Source organism: Lactuca virosa, chromosome 5, assembly GCF_052849685.1.
Source record: "Lactuca virosa cultivar CGN04683 chromosome 5, Lactuca_virosa_CGN04683_v6, whole genome shotgun sequence".
Taxonomy (NCBI): domain Eukaryota; kingdom Viridiplantae; phylum Streptophyta; class Magnoliopsida; order Asterales; family Asteraceae; genus Lactuca; species Lactuca virosa.
The window spans coordinates 422,649,924-422,665,301 of record NC_136430.1 but is presented as its reverse complement, the minus strand read 5'-3'; positions in this window follow the sequence as shown (position 1 = coordinate 422,665,301).

Below are 15,378 nucleotides of genomic sequence, written 5' to 3'. Positions count from 1 at the left end.
ATACCGGGTTTATTGGCGTGCGGCCTCAACCCAACCACCCATATGTCGACGTATACACAACAAATAAAATATATAACTATCATAGCAATCCTACCTCCTAGGATACATAACCACAATAAATGGGCCAGCCTTCACGCCTTAGAACCATTGGCATAGTGAGTACCTCACCTCAAACTGCTGAAAATTAGATAAATGCTCGAACTGCTGATCCGGAAAATCCCCACGCTAATCAATCAAATAAAACCCTAATTAATAATTGGGCCATAACTCATAACCAAAAATCTAATTCATTTGTCCAACACACTTAGGGTAAAAGACCATTTTGCCTTTTCCTCATTTCGCCCAATAATCATGGCCCAACCCAATGGTTCCAAAAGCCCAATATTGCGCAAATTCTTAAATGACACCTAGAGCCCATTATGGATCCAAATCCAAGAAGGCCCAAAGCCTAACAATGACCTAAAGTCAAAAGGAATAGTGGCCCAACAAGGTCCAAAACCCTAGTAGTCCAAATGTGGCCCAAAACCCAAAAGTCAATGGCAGTTGAGTACGCCCGACGTACTCAGACTTACGCCCAACATATGTCTTCTTTGGCCAGTACGTGTGGCGTACGAGCCGGGTACGACTAACGTACTCCACAGCCAACCCATATCCCTATTAAGTGCTTAATCAACTAAGTCACTATGTCAAATTCTCATATTTGATCCTAAATGATGTCTTAACACGTAAAATTGGCAACTTTATTCCTTTGCATGTCTTAATGGGACCCAATACTCAATAAAATCTATAATAATCACCTAAACTCATGCATGGTCCAATATAACTCATAAATATTGCATTTTTATGAATAAGGACCTCAAAAATGATAAGATCTATCATCCTTATCTTCTGGAGTAGCTCCTACTCTCATGTATGACTTAAAGGACCTTAAAAAGCAAAAAAAAACAAGCCCTAACTAGATCTAACAAAATGAACCATCAAGTTAAGAGCTTTATACCTCAAAGAGCTTTCCAAGTTGATGATGATTTTGGATCCACAAGCTATAGCCACAACAATGCAACTTTCAAGAGTTCCTCTTCCTTCTAAATCACCAAAAACACCCTCAAAGCTCACTTCTAAGCTCAAAACACTCAAAGGGAAATTAGGGTTTCGTTCTTAGGGTTTGGATAGGTGGAGGTTGGTCATAGGAATGTCCAAGAGTGAATTAAGGTGTTTCAGTAGGGTATAAACCCTAAAAATTAGGGTTTGTCCCTGGTGACCGATGCCCCGCGTACCTCCATGTACGCCCAACGTACATGGGTTTCCCCCGCGACCAACTTCGACCCAGTACACCTGACGTACTCATAGCATACGCCCAGTGTACCCGGGTAGGGACTAAAACCACTAATCTTCCGAAGGCTATAACTTCTTCGTTCTAAGTCCAATTTATATGTTCTTTATATCCACAAAAAGTTAACGAGAAGCTCTACAATTATATCAAATCTCATTCGCCTTAAAACTTCCCGAGCTTAAATCCAAATTTCATAAAAGGCCCGAACTATCATTTTATAGTTATACCCTCGGGCTCCAAAACACAAACTAAACTCTCAGATAACCTAATCTACATTATCCACATCCAAGGGGGGGGGGTCTAAATCTCTCATTCCCCAAGGCTCATAAAATTATGATAACTAATCTTCGGGTCACAGTCCCAAATTAGGAAACGATTTGAAAGAAAGGTGTTATAACTCCCCCCACTTAAGTTAGATTTCGTCCTCGAAATCACATCCTTACCATCCTCCTGGAACCCAAAACGCTCCGACCAATAACTCTTGATTCCCTGAATCACTAGAAAAGTTGTCTTATACTCTTAGCAATCCTCCAAGGCTATCATCGAAACCCAAACTTGTGAGAACTCATGCTCTTAATGGTGAACAAATCATTGATCCCTTAACAATCGAACTATCACCTCACTGCTATATTTCCGAAACACCCAAAACATTGCATGACCTCCACACAAGTAGGGCCATCTCGAAACATAACCACTAGGACCCCGCACTCCAACTTGAATTGAGAAACGTCCTTTTAGTCCTGAACTATCCAACTGATACCTTTGACAGACAGATTCCTTAGCCATAAATTGATGATAAAACGATCTTTCGACTCTCAACATGAGTCCCGCCCATTTGCCAACTCGATACATGACCCATATCCTGATATCTAAAGATTTGCACTTGCACTTTATCCATAATATTCTAATTCCACGACAGCCTTTCACTAAACTAAAATATAAAATCCTCAATCTACCGTTGTAACTGACAACCTCACACCTGGTCCAATCACCAGGCTCCTACTGAGAGTAACTGATAAAGGCTACCCTAGCCTACACATCATATGAATACCAATCACTGACCACAGAGTCGTCCCACTTTAAATGCAATCCAGCACCTTGCCCCAACTAATCTCCACCAGGTCGCCTCGCCCACGGGTCTTATCCAATCGAGTGTTGCACACACCCACATTGCCTTAGACCCAACGATCCTCGCACCACAAGGAGAAATCCTTCGGAATACTGTTCGCCTCGCCCCAGGCACGTGTTGATCCTCTTTCATACTAACGACCACCCCAACAATGGCCTACCTCATTCTAGTAAATGCTATGATCCCATCACAGACTTATGACACTTCCCTGATAGCTATTATCCTTTTGTATGTTACGGCTACCCCGTAGCCTTACAACACTTTCATATTGTCATGATCACATCCATGGTCTTACCGTCCATCTATTATACCAACCATAACCTCATAAGTCGAACACGCATCTGATTACAACCCAATCAGGTGTTTAGGTTATGCTTCAAATCCTGAAGCCTTAGTCTGACATGAACATGGATAAAGACTCTAACACAACTCTCAACCTGGATCCATCCATATACCCAACATGTGTCACTATTGATGCTCAAAGAAACTTGAATATCCATTCTTGTGCAATCCTTAGACCAAATGATTCTCCTCCACTTGGATTCGGCAACACTCTTCCAATCCACAAAAATTTAAGGATTTCCAATCCATCTCACAACCTTACAATTCAAACTATCAACAACCTAAGCTCACAAGAACTATCATTCTATTACTAACCAATCTCAACGATCATACACCTTCCAAAACCAGATGCATACTTCCCGAAATCTCAGCGAACACCATACTACCAAGTACTTTCCATGATTCAATGCAAATCCTTAAGCCACTTCAGCTAAAGATAAAGATCCTTTATTGGAGCAGACAGATCACCAATCCAACTGCCCACTTATTAAAAAATTGATGCATCCGATAGATCTCTATCAAAGTCCATTTAATTCCTCTCAACAATCGCAACATTAGTACAAATCCGAGCGATTAATTCGTAACTCACACCTCGAAGTAATGGTTCTCTTCTGCTCTTGTCCTACCAACAATAGTAATCGATTCAAGGTATGTCACCATTTAGCTGGTATCTCTCCTGAGCGATACAATCGCTTCCTGAATTCTATCTTTGTTGTTCCAGATGAGGAAATCTAGTTTCCACAATATCGTTGCCTAAAAACCCCCGATACGAGTACCACCCTTGCACCCCGAAGACATGAATTTGGCAAATACTCATCCGGTACTTGAGTTCTGAACAATCGTTTATACATATCATTCGTGACAGACTTCGCCAAATCGAATTTCAATATTCCCATAAACTTGAAGACTACTGTTCTTATACCCACGATCACACTCATTCCTCATTGCCTCGAAACCATGAAGAACCTCCACATATCCTTCCTTCAAATCGACATGCCCACCTTGCAGATTTCTTTGAATTCTTGCTAATACCACTAAAGATCGAACCGGATGCTAGTCTCCTAAGTGGGATACTCGATCTCCTTCCAAACACGGCCCATGGTATGCAAAATGGCATATGAAAATTCTTTGAATAATGACTTAGTCAATCATAGAGGATCCATGAACCTTAGATGAGGTTATCGGAAGCTTCCCAGTGTCACAACTTCAAACCTAGAAAGAGCAGTCAATACACCTCTAAAATATGAAGCGCCCACGAATGAACCCCATCCTGATGAAATTGTAGAAATTCCAATATGGTTCTAACAACTCTATCAAAAAAAATATTTCTGGTCCAACGATACAATACTGGGCAGGATCGTACTTATTCTAAATATAATTATCATTACAGAACTAGGGCTCAACATACATGCCAGTGATTTCTTGTGGCTCGATCTTGACCTCCTGTGGGACGATGGGTGTTGGGGCCTGCACCCCCTCCGCTACCCATGCAGGACAACCGGACTTGAAATAACCCCACTGGTGGCAATGAAAAAATATCTGATCATTTTTGCAATCTCGGTGCACATGCCCTATTTCTCCACATTTGAAACACCTTAACTTGTGACATGCAAACTCGTGAGTTCCCCTATAATTGCCATATATCTCATAGTTCCCCTGACTTCTAGTACACAGGCCAGTTGCATCGGACCCTTCACCTTTCTCCAATTATTCTGAATCATGTGTCCGCTTTCTCTTTTCTAGACGTGCCTCCACATCAAGATTTCCTTCTCTAGTAGCCTCAATAGTTTCTCTTGTAGCGCGTAAGATTGTGGTTCGATCATCGAATTTGTCAATCATCCTATCAGTGATCCGACTAATGATACCGGGCAACTCCTCCAGTAAAATCTGTGAACCCTCTGTGGCAATCCAGTCTCGAAATGTGGCATTTTCCATACCCATCTCAAAAGACTCGGCTTCCCGTCGAGCCATTGGCATCCTATATAATAAGACCAAATTGTCATCTCATAACCAAAATGTTATCATCAATCCATCACACTTTAGTCACTTCTTAAAATTTATGTACATCATCCCTCTACTGGCTACTTAGATTTCTCGTGACTCTCCTCGAGCCGAGTATGGATCTTGTGTTTTCAATAGTACGGGCCCAATACTACCTTCCACACCTATCCATACTTTCCTCAAGAATTATCCCGAATCCTCCAGGTCGACTTCTCAAACTGATACTACAAATATCAGCTAAGCAATGCAGCCAACTCACTACAACACATTCTAGGCTCTCCTAGGTTCCCGACCTCACCCTGCTGTCACCTGTTGAAGAACTACCAATAACGTCAGTTAACTACTTCATGATTATAATCATATGCAACAAAGCTTAGATAATCTTTCGAGTAAATGACTCATCCCTACTACAATTAGACTCAGACGAGAGTTGTGCAGTATGGTCAAATTTGTCACTATGAGACTATTTAACCTATACAACATGTGGCTTAACATATTCACTTAATAGTTAACCCACATCGTCAAGAGCCCCACAAAAGCACATAACAAGAAAAATTTATGCAGTAACACTCCAAGATACATCCAAATAAAGGACATCTCTAGCTCACTTCCTACCAAGAAAGGTTCCACATCTAGTGTAACATCCAATTCCTATTAGACTACAAGGCATCACATACCAGGCCAATCCATCCGGTCGTCTGAAATTCATACTAACATGCAAACCTAAAAGCTCAAACAATTAGGCATATAAAGGCATCTCTACTAGTCATTAAATCTTGAGCAGATCCTTAGCCTTTATCTAGCATGTAATTCTCATAAAATATAATATAACAAACATGTATGGGTATTCAGGGAATCACTTACTTGAGCTCGGCTGATTGCACGCACTACACCTCATTTCTTTTATTTGAAAATCATTTAATAAAACTTTTATTTTATAAAAATCTACCAAACCCTTAGTTTGAGTTCAGACACACCCAAGAGTATGCCCGAATCCCTCAAACCAAGGCTCAGATACCAACTTGTAATGTCCCAAAAGTTAAGACCAAAAATTCCATTTTAATAATAATAAAATCATCATCCAAAACATTTTCATAAAACCATAAAGGAAAATCATAGTAATTCAATCAATCATCTCAATACATCAGAGTCATATAAAACAGAAGTCATGGTGTGTGTGTGTGTACGATGCGATCACCCTGAGCTCTTCCCTTCCGATCTGGAAGTACCTGAAACATTGAAATCCAAACTATAAGCCAAAGCTTAGTAAGCTTCCCAAAATACCCCATAATATAAACAATTACAAATATAATACAAGCATGCGTACAGGGTTTGTTGGTCCTTCACCTCAACCCAACCATATCGGGTTTATTGGTTTACAGCACAGAGTAGTAACACCTCAACCCAACTATCCAGGGTTTGTTGGCATGTGGCCTTAACCCAACCATCCAGGTTTGTTGGCACGTAGCCTCAACCTCACCATACCGAGTATGTTAACATCCAATTTTAACCCAACCATATCGGTTTTGTTGGCGCGCGGGCCTCAACCCTGTTGGGTTTTAAGCATTCTAACACTCCTAAGTGTACATGCAACCCTAAATACCTTAGATCTATGTTTTCTCTATTATACATACAAATATGAATATCCAAGGTATTATCCTAACTAGCATACCAAAAACATTGATACTAGGATAACAAAACAGATAGAATACATACCTTGTAGTTGTTGCTTGACTCCATGAAGCTTGAGTGCCTAGTGCCCCAAGTGTGACACCTCAAATGGTTCACACAACACCATGAACACTTGGAATAACCTTGAGAATAAGGATACTTTGGTTTTCTCTAGTGAAATCAGCCTTGCCCTTTTTTGTGTACCCACACTAGTGCCCATTTCAACAACCAAGGACATCTTTATATAGTGTGGAGATTAGGGTTAAACCCTAATACCCATGACCTTTCATTTCATATGATCTATGGGTTAAACACTCCATGGACTATCCATGAAAGCTTAGCCCAACCTAAATGAACTTGGCCCATCACACATATATATCTTAGAGTCCATATTTAATTAGTTCCTTTTGATCACTTAATTAATTATAAATTAATTCTTGATCAATACTAATTAAATAATATGATTATATATTAATATATTAGAACTTATAATATATTAATATAAATCACTAGTATCCTTTTCCTCATCTTGTCTATCCAATTGTCCCGATGCCATGCAACCCAAATGGACCATGCCGGGTCGGGTCAAGTCTTACCAATTATAGTTATGGACTTAGACATTAATCCAACAGTCTCCCACTTGGATAAGTCTAAAACTATTATTGAGTATGACTTCAAAAACCAACTGGAAATCGTAGCTCTCAAAAGCTTCTGTCGAACTCTGACCTTGCCGATGAACTCTGACCTTTGTCAATGACTTGTCCATTAGATAAGGGATCATATATTCCTCCATTCTAGATATCATATGGACTGAGACATGGATTATCAATCATTCTCTCTGTCCATTTGTTGTTACCCGATTTCCGATTTATGATGACTGACTGATTGAACAAATCAAATCAGTCCTGGCTTGGCCAAGCACTCACATGTGTCATCGCTAAATCATCGAGGGGCCCACGGATATCGCTTTTATCCCGAAGGTAAAAGGAATGGATAAACTTCGACTCATATGCTTTGTTCTACTACTTGTTGAATCATACACAAAGGCACGTTTTATAACATCGAGTTACCAAATGCGTTTTCGTGCAATCAATGTATAACCAACTCATAGTAACAACTCATATCTCTAGGTTTGAAGAATATAAGATATTATCGTCTCATGATCACTCGTGACAAAATCCATGAAGTGATTCAAATGAGCGCGGGTTGAATCCAATACTCAGAACTTATGAGCACTCATGAGTGTTGTAGCACCACTTTGTCCACCAACTTGGACCTCTACAAACCAACCCATGACAGTCTTGATTCATATCTACTTCCAACATATGACCGACTGTGGATTGTTTGAATAACTTAATCATTCAGGAAGAGCGACTTAGTTATTCTGGAAGTCAAAACATGCAAAGTGAAACACAAGAATAAATGAATCAAATATGGTATCAAACCCTATGAATATAAATAAACACTTTTATTTATCACCATACTGATTACTCATTATTCATTGTTTCGGTTTTATCAACTTTATACTTGAATTAAAAACACTAGTTGTCCCATGCTCCAAGCATGTACACTATGTTTTTCTTAAACAATAGCTTTGCCATACACCAAGTATGCACTCTATGTTTGTCTATGATCCTTACTTTGTGAAATAAACCAATTGAACATAATTTCAATGATTCTAATTTCACACTCCCAAATCCTTATCGAAAAAAGTGAGAATTTCAAATTCCTATCATTTATCGAAATTTGTTTAGATTTTAAACTTATATGCACTGACCCTCCTGTAATGAATATGTACAAAGTCACAAAGACTTGTCAACAGTCATTATAAGGTATTCCAATGGAGATCAACTCCATGGAAACTAAGTCTCATATTCAAAGTACATTGCTTTGGACATGCTTCTTGCATTAAGTTTTCTAATCTTACACAGATAACTTCCACCTATGGAGAACTCCATATTCTCATTTTGATTATCACTTCTGAATAAGAGATGCCTCTTTTCAGAATATGTCAATATGGTCCTTCCAAAATTAGCACTATACTTCCAACTGTCCCTGAGCAACCAATCTTTGGTAAACCTCAGATTGTCCTCGACAATTGCTTAATCATTTTAGTCATATCCAATTCTAGACCTTTTCCCTTCTTAATGCCTCTGGGCATTTGGAAAAATTTAGAAATGACAAATATTATAGCACATGCAATCGATCCTGTACCCAAAGCAAATGGTACACGATTCATGATGTCTCACATAAAGACATGATTCTAGACCAGTCTTTTGCTACAATATTTTTATTTGCCATGTTTTCAAAATTTGACTATGAAGAGGGATGTCGTAATCATAATCGAATTTTGAGAACACAATATATAGAATTTCCTTAAGTTGAACCAATCCAACATGAAATTCATATATATATTCTTGACTAAAGATGATTAAGGTCTCAATCTAAGCCTTTAGAACTGAAATGAAGTATATCCTCTCCCTTAATTATAGCAAAATAACTTTTTCAATCCCTGTAGCCTCACGAATTGAAACTTTTGTTTTCTATAATTAACATTGCTAACTTGCAACACTAACAATAATTATCATGCTCCCACTAACATGATGATTATTAGCATAACACTTATGCTCCTACTAGCTTTGACATGTACTCAGAAATCAGCTGGACTTCTAGAAATCAATACTTTATTGACTTTCTTACCAAAGTTCAGATTTCTGATACGAGATGCTTTGATAAAACTTTATCAAAATCATACACCTTTCCTTAGATAGCATGCATGTGTGTCTAAACAATTTCAGAACTATGAAAAGGGATGTCGTAATCATAGTCTCAATTGTTTAGACCTTTTGCCATCTGCTTCAAATCTACTTGGTGGAAGTGTTTCCTCACCATCATTTTCATGAATCGGAGAGAAACCTTATGACCCTTAGATTTTATGGTGTATGTGTTCTTATCCATGTGAATCGTCAAAACCATAGTCACAAGACAAGGATAATGACAAATCCAAACTCATATGGACTGAACTTATGCAATCTTAACTTCTTGCCACCTGGCAGTATAGGGCCTGCCATTGCTTCCAAGTTGTTATGCAACCAATTGAGAACTTTCGGAACTCCTATGCAAAGCCAACTTTAACTGGAATGGGCACAGAATATGTCAACACGATAGGTTATAAACCTCAAGTCGTGTGCTAGTGAAGAACCTCAAGTTTTATTCTTGATTAGTTCTTGAAATTCTTTTTAGGATCTTTAAGACTCCCACTATCCTCTTGACATATAAGACTATCTTGCCAAATATTCAAGAGATAGTGCGGATTCTTTATCAAGACAAACACTTCACACAATTGGCCTTAGTTGGTCTTTGTTTTATCCAAAACATCACAACTTACCAATTTCAAATGTACAAGAGTAGGACACTTTTACTCTTACATTTGACAAGTGTTTTAAACCTTTCTTTAAGATATGTCACTCAAGTTACAATCTTGGAGTATGACTCTAAGACTTTTTTTGAAACGAAGTATGACTCATCTTCTTGATTTAACCATTTCAACAATTCATGACTCCTCTTCTTAGTCATAAGAATGTACTAAGATGTCCTTAGAAGACTAATTGTGATGTGGTTCTTTAATCATTAAGATGATCACAAAACATGATACTAAAGTACTCTCCCATCTTTTCAGATTTGAGAAACTTTTATCTTTCTGCCTAATTTGATTCTTCTCATTCGTTCTGCCATACATTGAGACTTTTCCAATGTTTCAGAATTATACTTAAACTTGTAAGTATAACCATATTTACTAAACTTTAGTAAATCATGACGAATAGTCTTAACGAGCTTTGTGGTGGACATGACCAGTGCACAAGAATGTGTACTCGATCCCTTTAGTCCTTCAGTTGATTCACACATCCATGTGAACAAGTCTTAATTTTCCAATGCTTGAAAGTTCTCATTCATCATACTATTCAACTTGCATGATTCCAAGTTTCTATCCAATTGAAGCCTTGGGAATGAGAATCTTACCTTATTTGGTAAATTATGACACTACCACAAACGAAAGAATCAAGTCCATTTTTTTTTCCAAATATTGCTATCAATGGAATCATATAAACAACCATTTTTCACAAATGCCACTTGTAAGGATATTAAAAATAAATATAAAATTAAAACCTTTTATTTTATTTCAAAACTTTGCGGAAAAAACTTATCCTTACTGTGCAAATGCATATGAAAAACTTGTTGTTATCTATTCCTAAGCAATATATCATAACTCCTAAGTAACAACTTCAAAAATTCTGATCACCAAACCATGCGATCGAAATCCATCTTTGTGATCAGAATCAGCATGTACTTCCTTTAAGTTTCTTCACTTTTCTTTGATTCTTAAAGCATCAACATGTGACCCAGTCACATCATGTAATTAGAATCTCATAATAGAAACTTAACAGAGCTAGATAATGGACTTTTACCTGAAGAAGAGTCAAACTTCTTGACTTGATCAACCTTATGATCTTTCAGGTAAATAGGCAGCTTCGCAATCAATGCCCCTTCCTTTGGAAAGAGAAACATATGGACTCTTTGGGAATGGTGTACTAGACTATCACACACTTGCCTTTCTCTTTACCATTTGGTCAACCGAGTTGACTATGGCCAATCCCTTTCCATTGGGAAGCGAAAGATTTTCTAGATATCCAATGTTACCATTTTCAAAGTCCATGGAAGTTTAGGAAGTTGATCTTCTAATCAAATTTGCTTTACTGGTCCTCCAAATCATTGTTGATTCAGAAGCACCAAGCAAATAGATATGATCATTAAGGTTCATGTCATAGTCTGTTTCATAGTAGTCCCAAAGGAACTCACTATGTGACTTAGAAAGTGATTGAACATCCAACTTTCTCAAGACTTTGACACCCAACTCTCCCGGCTTGTCAATATGTGACTTCATCTCCAAGATGTGATCACACATAGACCTTGCTTGCCATTAGGGCTTGAGTGACCTCGAACTTGTGGGTTAGGGAGAATAATTGGAGGAGGTGGAGGAAGTAAAGTTCCAAGAGATTTGGGAAGATCATAGATGTCTGAACTAGACATCTTTTGGGAGATATTCAAGTTTAGTTGATTTAAAGTCCTTAATATAACACCCAATATGAAATATTAAGGCTAGGACCCAACAACCTATTTATAACTGGAAGAGGGATGCCGTAATCCAAGTTATAAAATAGTTGAAGGTAGGTAAATGACGATTTACCAGTTTCCACCATGAAAAACGAAATATAATTAAGTTTTAATTGGATTTGAAACTCCTAGATCTTTTGAGATACATTGAACTTTCAATGACATGTTTGAATCTCGAGTGTGCCCTCTCAAGTTTGTGACTGGGATGCCGAGGATCACAAACAAGGTGTGAATAACCATGCAAATTGACTTGGTACCCTTAATTTTACCCCTCAATCGATGTGCCGGTTAACCACACGAGCTCCACCGATACTATGATAAATATTAAGTTACCCTTTGCCTACCTTGTTAAATCTAGGTTAGAGTGCCGGTTAACCACACACGCTCCACTAACGGTTTAAACAAAGTGCAAAGTGTAATTTCATGGATTAGCACCTTATTCACATTTTCCTAAGTAACTAAGATTGGGAATATATAAGGTTTAGTTACTTAGTATTTATCATTAATACTTTTAATGAAGGGAGAATTATAGTCCTTGTCCTACCCGTTCGGCTAACGACCCTCCACCAGTCAAGGAAGCGGTGGGTGAGAGTGGACATCCATTAAGCTGCCATTTTATAGGCAACAACCTTATACCCCGCTTATAGACCGGCTTCGTGAATGAGGCCTACTAATGGTAAGACTGACTTGCTCTTATACACACACACACACACATATATATATATATATATATATATATATATATATATATATATATATATATATATTATTAACTTATAATATTATAAAGTATAAGGGTTGAATTTTAACTTTTAAAATTCTAAGGGCTTAACTTGGAATTAAAGTATTCATTAGAGAACTTTTCAAATTCCAAAACTTGAGGGCAAGTTTTGAAACTATTCAAAACTCTTGGATTTTCATAACTTATGAGTTTTAATTAAAGCTTTAAAACTTTTAATGAAGAGACTCTTGGACATCCATAACTTGAGGACAATTTATGGAGCCATAAAGACTATTTATAAGAAAAAAAACTCTTCATTTTTTGTAACCTAAGGCATTTTTATGAGTTTTAAGATTCATAAATGTGACCTTTTATGTAACTTGAGGACAAGTTACAAAAACACATTTTATGAAATACCTCTAGATTAATTAGGATTGAAACAACTAAAACACAATTTTTTTCCATTAATCTAAACTAACTCATAAATCAAGGAAACATAAAACTTTTGGTAATCCATAACTTATGGAGTTAAATGCTTGTTTTATGATGAAACTTTTCATGTTCCATAACTTAAGAATAAGTTATGGAATTCTTTAAAACATTAACACCAAATTTTGTAACTCCATAAAAACTTTGAATCAATTTTTTTTAAAACCTTTTCATATCCATAAACTTATGGAGGTTTCAAAACACTTAAGATCACAACTTTAAAAAAAAAACTTTTTTTTTAGCTCCAAAATTTTATGACAAAATTTGTAACTCCTTAAAACATTTAGATCAAACTTTTAAAACTAATAAAATAATCATATCATTTTATCTTTTACTAAATTTGACCTAATTCAACTCATATAGCAAATGATTCAAATTTTACATATAATTAGTTTTTCACAAAAACAAGTAATTATCTTAAAATTTGACAAACTTCATGTTTTTTTTTCTTTTTTTTTTCAACTTTGAAAATCAAACATTTGCATGAATATAACAGAAAACAACCCATGGCTCTGATACCACTGTTGGGTTTTAAGCATTCTAACACTCCTAAGTGTACATGCAACCCTAAATACCTTAGATCTATGTTTTCTCTATTATACATACAAATATGAATATCCAAGGTATTATCCTAACTAGCATACCAAAAACATTGATACTAGGATAACAAAACAGATAGAATACATACATTGTAGTTGTTGCTTGACTCCATGAAGCTTGAGTGCCTAGTGCCCCAAGTGTGACACCTCAAATGGTTCACACAACACCATGAACACTTGGAATAACCTTGAGAATAAGGATACTTTGGTTTTCTCTAGTGAAATCGGCCTTGCCCTTTTTTGTGTACCCACACTAGTGCCCATTTCACCAACCAAGGACATCTTTATATAGTGTGGAGATTAGGGTTAAACCCTAATACCCATGACCTTTCATTTCATATGATCCATGGGTTAAACACTCCATGGACTATCCATGAAAGCTTAGCCCAACCTAAATGAACTTGGCCCATCACACACATATATCTTAGAGTCCATATTTAATTAGTTCATTTTGATCACTTAATTAATTATAAATTAATTCTTGATCAATACTAATTAAATAATATGATTATATATTAATATATTAGAACTTATAATATATTAATATAAATCACTAGTATCCTTTTTCCTTATCTTGTCTATCCAATTGTCCCGATGCCATGCAACCCAAATGGACCATGCCGGGTCGGGTCAAGTCTTACCATTTATAGTTATGGACTTAGACATTAATCCAACAAACCCAACCACCTATATGTCGACATATACACAACATGTAACATCCATAAAAATCATACCAAATTTAAACTTTTTAAAACATTTAGAAACCAAAAGTTATTACCAATTTGTTTTCAAAACAGTTCTATATCAGAGTATCCCAGAAACATAGTCATAAAAAGTGAGGAACTGTACGATCACACCTTTGCCTTCCCGCTATCATCTGAGGTACCTAAAACCAAAATTGAAACTGTAAGCCCAAGGCTTAGTGAGTTCCCCCCAAATACCGATACAGTGCAAATAACACATATACAAATAAGAGCATGTACTGGGTCCACAGCTTTACAGACTGGATTACCCCTGGGCCCACAGTGTGAGCCTGGATTGCCTTTCAGGCCCATAGCTTACATCTGGATTGCCACCGAGCCCACAGAACAAGTCTCCCTTAGCTCGTATCTAGAATGCTCCCGATCCCACAGTACGAGTCTCCCTCAGCTCGTATCTGGAATGCTCCCAAGCCCACAGTACGAGTCTGGCATGTCCTACCTGGCCCTCAGCTCGTATATGGAATGCTCTCGGGTTTGTTGGTTACCGCACGGAGCAGTATCACCTCAACCCATCCCACATAATATGTCGACATATAACATAACTAATGCACATACAGATAATCACATAATAATACAGGTAGTCCTACAAATCTACCAAACTGGCATAGCAACTAGCATGCAAAACTAACTCATACTCGACATAATACCAACTGCTAGGATAACATATCCAATGGACCGACATTGGTGCCTTCGAACCCTTAGTATAGTGAGGACAACTCACCTGACACTGCTGAAGTCCCGTGGATAAAACTTCATCTGCTGGTTGACAGATTCCCGAACTGCCAAATCAAACAATACCCAACTAATAATTGGGTTCCAACCCCAAGGTCCAACTCACACTCTAAAAGGCCCAATAGTCAAATAATGGGCCAAACCCCAACATATGGCCCAATTTTCCAAATTGGGCCCATACCTCTACATGGTCTTTCCTTAAGGCCCGTCCAATTATTCGAGTCCAACTCTTGGTATTCCCATAGCCCAATATCACATAATCATCAAGGTCCGGTTATGTCCCACCTATGGCCCAATTTTCCAAATTGGGCCCAAGTCCTTCTCACGGGCCTTACCCTAAAACTCATCCAATTATTTTGGTCAATTTACTTGTTCTTGGATAGCCCATCAATAGTCCAATTACCAAGGCCCATGTGAAATTACGGGTTTTC